We start from the raw sequence: 6,985 nt of genomic DNA on the forward strand, positions 1-6,985 counted from the left end.
ATTTTTGCCCACGCTGCTCAATCGGTTCTTTTCTGATACTGAAAATAATATTAATCCTGTTGATAAGACACAGGGAGCCTGAGGAGGGAGGGGGGACATACCCCCGGGCAGTCTCTGAGGCTCGCCAAGAGCTCAGGGGGCAATGTTGGAAATCTCAGAAATAATCACTTTTTATTAATACTTTACAGGCAGATAGGGAGAAATGATAAAAGAAATTATCATCTTGTCCTTAAACTATCTAAACTTTTAAACACTTTTACCTGTTCCATTCCACCCCTCAAAAATAGCATCCAGAGGTCCTCTGAATTTATACTGTATGTCACCTTGGAAGGGTTCCCTGGCCCTATCAGGTACATTCTAGGTGAAGTTAAGGTTATTAGGACAATAAGGGAAATAAAAATATTTCTGAGAAAGGGTAGTAATGGAGGTTGAGTTGAAGGGGTCAAACTCATTTAGTGTACTGGGGATGAGGCCTCCCTTCTCAGCCCCTCAGAGCAAGTCTACTCTTATTTGGCCATTCACCCATTGGAGGTCCCTTGAGGATTCCTGAGAGCCCCTCTCAGGGGAATGGGAATGAGCTGAAGGCCTGACCCTGGGACTTTTCCTGAGGCACTAGAATCTAGCACTGGAGAACAAGGTTAGATTTGAGGAAGAGACTCCCTAGCAAGCTTGGCTTGACCCCCTAGAGTGGGGAAGGAGGCAGGGAGGGGTCAGAATCTGATTCACAGCCTGGCATGGAGACCGGAGAAAGGATGGGACCAGCCTCTCATGGTCCCAGCCTGCTCTCTGTTCTCCCCCTCCCAGGCTTTCAGATCAGGTAGATTTACTGAACACAGACTTAGACTGGGGGGGGGGGTTAGGCTGGGGGGGGGTGAGACAGATTTGTTTAAAGGTAGATGTCTCTGTGTCTAGGGGAGGGAAAGGATGTGGTTAGTGGGGGAGGAAGCTGAGTTCGGAGATTGGTGAGAGTGGAAGGGGTATGTGTTATCCCTCCCAGCATTTCATCTGAGCTGAGGTTGGGGGAAGGGGGTGGGAGGGAGGGAGGGCAAGGTGGACTTTGGGTGTCAGACTGTTTCCAGAAAGGGAGGGCAGGCAGGGAAGGGCATGGCATGTGTCTACAGACCTGGTCTGGGGTCCTGGGTGTATCTGTCTTGGAATGTGAGCATATATGTGTGTGTGTGTGTGTATATATGTAAGTACTGTGAGAGTGAGTGGCAGTGTATGTCTCTTTCTGTGTGTGTCCTGTGGGGGTGGCCATGGGTGGATGTGCCTGTGAGAGTTTATATGTACCCATGTCTCTGGGCTGGGAGCTGGGGGGGGGAGGTGGGGTTATTGTAGCACTTACTCTTGCTTTTGATCCAATCTGTCACATAAAGAATTACACTTTAAAAGGTTCCTTTCTCCACTCTCCCTGCCACAGTATCGCTTTATTCCATGCGTTTCTTTTAGGATGGGAAGTCAGATTTTCCCTCTGGCTTCCTAATATACAACCCGCCCTCCCCCATACACACACACATACACACACATACCATGTCCTCACTTTGAGGTAATAAAAGAGCCCCAAAGAGGCCTAGGACTCCCTTCCCCCTCAGAGGAGGCCATGAGAGTTCTGGGAAGAACCCCACCAGGGCTTGGCCTGGAGACAGGGGCACAAGGGAAGGAAGGGGACTTTGAGAGCTGGGGCAGGTCTTCCTCACCCTAAGCACCTTTTCCCAGTCCTGAAAACAAACACACTGAAAACTCCAGCAACTGGTCGCCCTTCACCCCACACTGCCCTACCTTACCCTACCCAGCCTACGTGTCCAGCTTTTTTTTTTTTCAGAGCAAGAGGGAGGCTGTGGAGCAAATGAGGGAAGGTGGAAAGACACGGTGCCCTCCCCGATGCCCCTCTCCCAGGACTTTTATGGTTAGAAGAGAATGGGAAGTGATCCCCTAAAAGTGGTCACTTCTTTGGGAAATGAGGGTGAAGTTGAAAGGGAATCAGAGAAAGGTGCTCTTGAGAACCTCCCCTCCCTAGATACAAATGTCTTCCACCTTTGCTCTTTCTTGGTTTATTGAATGGGAAGTGGGTGGGGTGGGATGGCTAATCACTGGCCTTCTGTCTCATTCTGCTCCCCTCACTTTGCCCCAAGATATCTGGGAGGGACCCCCAAAAGAGACCTCCTCTGGCACCCTTTCTCAGGCTGGTGACTAATTCCATCTCAATCCCAATCTGATTTTTTTTCACCCCCTTTCCCCAGATATTCAGGGGGAGGGGGGAGAGACAGCAGTTTACAAAATCCAGTGGTTTTTTGGAGGGTTTTTTTTTTTGCCCATTTCTGAATCCCCTTTCTTTCCCCAGCCCAAGAGATAGTGCTTCCCATCACCCCCTTCCTCACCCTGTGGTGTGTATAACTCAGATCTTGTATCTTTGTATAACTGATGTTATTTGTACAAAGGGCAGTTCGTAAACAGCACTTGTTCTTTTAATAAAAGAATGTTTTACAAAAAAAAAAAGGTGTCCATAACTGATACTGTCTTGTCTAATGATACTGATTAGAATACTCAGTGTGATATGATGGAAGAGGCAATGGCCTGGGAACTGGGTAGAACCTGGGTTTGAATCTAGGTTCTGCCACTGAGTGCCCTTGGGCAAGTCATTTCATGGTGTAAGTAGAAAGAGCTCTGGATTTGGAGTCAGAGGAATTGGGTTCAAATCCTAACCCTGCTACTTAATACCCCTGTGAACCTACCTGCAAAATGAGATCACTTTCTATACTTCAGTTATTATAAAATGAAGGAGTTGGACTAGATAAGCCCTAAGGTCCCTTCCAGCTCTAAAGCTGATTGGATGATTTCTCCTAGCCTCTATTTCTTCATCTCTATATTGGGAGTAAGAAGGTTGGTGCCAATGCCATATGAAATTGCCCGAGGCTACACATGTTTACTTGTTGAATTAAATATATTATTAAGGGAGGGTAAGATAGAATGGATCCACAATCCTCCTTCCCGCAATTAATGAGCACATTTGAGAGTAGGAAGGACAGTTGGACTCAGGTCATCAGAGAGCTCTCCAGCTATACAGATGAATGGAAGGGTGCCAGGCTCCTGGGGTTCATGCAGCTGAGATGGAAGCCCACTAGCAGCTGGGCCTCCATTTCTGCACCCCCACCAAGATCCTGGGAGAGACCCACCCACCGAGTACTTTTTTCTTTTCATCCAATTCAACAAATGTTTACTATTATCTAGGGTGGGCAAGGCATTGTGTTTGCTGGGTTCTGGGGCAGAGGCAGGATGGCAGCAGTGCTGGCTATGGCATGAGGGTTTGCCATCTTAGCTCTAGCACTTCTTAGCAATGTGGCCACAGTAAGTCACTATTTCTTTCTGAGCCTCTGTTTCTTCTTCTGTAAAACACAGAGTAATACTTGTACTTTCTACCTCACTAAGTTATTGTATAAAGAAAAAAAGGGTTTATAAACCTTGAAACTCTAAATCTAAGTTATTATATATAGGATTATGCAGGGACTGTGTTGGGTTTTTGGGGGGGGGTTGTTTGGTTAGGTTTTGGTTGGGTTTGGTTTTTTTTGCTTTTCTTTGCAACCCCACTGTTTAGAGCACAGTGCCTCAAATAAGTAAGTGCTTAATAAATGCTTGACTTGATTTAGAGCTACAATGAATGGTTGAAAAGTGCATTAAGCAGTGTGCTAGGTTCGATTTCAATTCAATAAACATTTATTAAACACTATGTGCCAGGCCCTGGAAATTAAAAAAAAAAAGGTAGCAAAAGACAGTCCCTGCTCTCAAGGAGCTTCCAATCTATGGGGCCGGGGTGGGGGGAGGGCAGGGAGAAATAACATGCAAATATAAAAAGCAAGCTATGTGGTCCATGGAGTCAGGAAAAGTGGGACAAGACAACAAAATATATTGAGTTTGAGATGCATATGGGACGTCCAGTTGAAGATGTCCAAAGCAAGACTAGGGGTCAGAGAAAGGTTAGGGCTGGATATATAGATCCAAGAAACATTTGCAAAGAGATAATAACTCTAGGAAGTGGATGTGATGCCCAAGTAAGATAGCACAGACGGAGAAGAGAAGAGGACCCAGGATGGAATCTTGGGGGAACACCCATGATTAGTGGGATTCATCTGGATGCAGATACAGCAAAGGAGACCAAGAAGGAAAACCATGAGATAGCAATGGCACAAAAACCCTAAAGGAGAAATTATTAGGAAAAGAGGATGACCAAAGTTCAGAATGCTGCAGAGAGTTCTAAAAGGATGAAGGAGAAGAAAGAAACCAGAGCAGCTAGGTGGTTCAGAGGATAGTGCAACAGCTCTGGAGTCAGGAGGACCTGAGTTCAAATCTGACCTCAGACACTTACCAGCTGTGTGACCCTGAGAGAGAGAGAGAGAGAGAGAGAGAGAGAGAGAGAGAGAGAGAGAGAGAGCGCATTAGAGTTGACAATTTAGAGATCAGCAGTAATTTGGAGAAGTTGAATGATGATGCTAGAAACTAGACTACAGAGGGTTTAGAATTGAGTGAGAGGAAATGGAGGCATTTTATGTAGCATCAAATGTAGACAGCTTTCTCAAGGAGTTTAGGGCAGTAGATGGTCATGGCCATCTACTACATGGCCATGCTACAGGACCAAATGTATTATTGATTTAACTTCCTTTAGTATTGAGCAGGGAGGCAGCTAGGTGGTGCAGTGGATAGAGTGCTGGGCCTGAGGTCAACAAGACTCCTTTTCCCAAATTCAAATCCAGTCTCAGACACTCACTAGCTAGCTGTGTGACCCTGGGCAAGTGGATTCACTCTGTTTGCCTCAGTTTTCTCATCTGTAAAATGAGATGGAGAAGGAAATGGAAAACCACTCCAGTATCTTTGTCAAGACAACTCAACATGACTGAACTACAACAAAAGTATTAAGTAGATTATCTCCTTGAGGGTAAGGTGGGAGGTCTGGAGTATATTCTAGATATGAGAGTACAGTGAGCTAAGACCTGAGAAGCAGGAAGAGTAGATAACTCCTCAGCTTGGCTTTGAAAGCCATTCACAACCTGCTCACAACCTTTTTTTTTTTTTATATAAAAACACAGGGCTTTACACAAGGTAAGCACTTAATAAATCTTTTCCTTCTTTCCATCTTATCTTGCTTCCTTCCTTCTTTCATAGCCTCCTTCACACACCACCTTCTACACCAAGGCTTTCCTGATCCCCTCCCCCAACTGCAGGGCTCTCCCTCCGTAACTACCTTTTAGTTTGTATTTACCCTGTACATACTTACCTAGGTGCCATTTGTCTCCCTGATAGAATGTAAGCTCCTTGAGGGCAGGGGTTAATTTTGTTGTTGTTGCTACATTCATAGGCCTACTAGACAATAACTGCTTATTGATTGATTGACAAGAAGAGGGGAACATGTACCACGTGAGTTTCTCCCCTGTAAAACAAAGTAGTTGGATTAGATGTGCTCTGAGGGAGAAGGCCCCCCTGCTAGCCCTGGCTTTGAGATTGTACATGACTCCATTAATATTGATGTGTTCTCCCGTTATTTTCATAGGCTCAATCCTATTTATAGAGAGAGCTAAGTGCCACAATGGATAGAGCACCGGGCCTAGAGTATGACCCTGGGCAAGTCATTTAACCTCTTCCTGCCTCAGTTTGCTCAACTGTAAAATAAAGGTAAGAATAGCACTCACCTCCCAACATTGAGGATCAAATGAGAGCACACAGTAGGAGAATATGGAACCACTTCCTTCTTTCTTTGCTTCCTTCTTTCTTTCCTCCTTCCTTCCTCCCAAGGGTACATAGCTGGTAGAAGGAATCCAAATCTTCTCACCAGTAGTTCCTGTTGCTTCTGAGAATTAATGGGGATATGGAGAAGGTGATTAGAGAAATCAAAGACTTTGGTAAGAAAGGTTGCTGTGTGGGGTGGAAGAAATAACACTAGATTTGAAGTGGATGACCTGGGTTTGAATCTCACCTCTACCACTTATGGCTTATGTGACATGGGGCAAGTCACTTCTCCTAACGGGGCCTCAGTTTCCTCCTCTGTAAACTGAAGAGATTGAATTACATAATCTCTAAGATCTCTTCTTCTGCATCCTATTATCGTATAGGATGATGGTCCCATGGGATCTTATGTTGCCTACAATCACAGCCTACAGAAGCATAACTCCTACTTAGCAGCTCACTTACCATTTGCAATGATTTTCCTGTTTTGCTAGTTACTTCCCTTTCTCTAAAGGCGGTCCCTTCTTTGCTCCCAAATCATAAGAATTTCTCCCATGCCTTGCTGTGCTGGTTTCACTTGGGGCTCCCGGAATTTCTCCTCTTTCTCTTACAGGCCAGAGAAGGATACGAGTTTAGGGCTTACTCCTGGACTGATGCCTCTGTACTTAATCCGCGTTAACTGGTTGTCAAGTTGGCTCAGGAGAAGAATTGAGAACCTGCATCTCTTTTCCCTCTGTGCAGAGATGGGGAGCTACAGGTGTGGAACATTATGTTTATTGTCGGATGCAAATGACTTATTGTGTGGTTTGGCTAAGCTATTTCCTTTTTCTCTTACACTGCTACAAGGAAGGTCAGTCAGTCAATGAGCAGTTATTAGGTACCTACTATGTGTTAGGTACTGAGCTAAGCCCTAGGGATAAAGATAGGTAAAAGACAGTCCCTGTTGCCAAGGAGCTCCAATGTGATGAACTTTGTGGGAATGACTGTCTGGGAAGGGGAGGAAGGAGCAATATATTGAACATGATATAAAAACAAAAGATATAGATAAAATAAGATTTTAGAAAATAGTAGTTGGTTGTTAGATGTCAGATGGACACCCAAACATCTGTGGCTGTGGACGCAGCAGCAAATTAATGTGCCCTGACCAAACTCATAATTGGCCTTCTTTCTTTGGGGCTGGCCTGTCCCATAACCAAGGGACTGGGTCAGCAACCTATACCTGGCATGGTGCTCAGGCCTACATGCTCTTCTAGGCAAGGAAGACCAATACTCA

General features: G+C 45.2%; 1 long non-coding RNA gene across 2 annotated transcripts; it reads right to left on the reverse strand.

Moving 5' to 3' along the window:
• Positions 1 to 2,474: 2,474 nt before the first annotated feature.
• On the reverse strand, positions 2,475 to 6,442 carry LOC144457747 (uncharacterized). 2 transcript variants are annotated; one of them, XR_013487209.1, is made up of 4 exons: positions 6,178 to 6,442; positions 5,679 to 5,836; positions 5,267 to 5,419; positions 2,478 to 4,817 (listed from the first exon to the last, which is right to left on the reverse strand). It is a non-coding gene; the product is annotated as an uncharacterized LOC144457747 (long non-coding RNA). The 2 variants fall into 2 exon arrangements; XR_013487208.1 differs by having other exon boundaries at positions 2,475 to 5,419.
• Between the last annotated feature and the right edge of the window lie 543 nt (positions 6,443 to 6,985).

This window comes from Phascolarctos cinereus, unplaced genomic scaffold, assembly GCF_003287225.1.
Source record: "Phascolarctos cinereus isolate Bilbo 61053 unplaced genomic scaffold, phaCin_HiC Scaffold_5;HRSCAF=322, whole genome shotgun sequence".
Classification (NCBI taxonomy): domain Eukaryota; kingdom Metazoa; phylum Chordata; class Mammalia; order Diprotodontia; family Phascolarctidae; genus Phascolarctos; species Phascolarctos cinereus.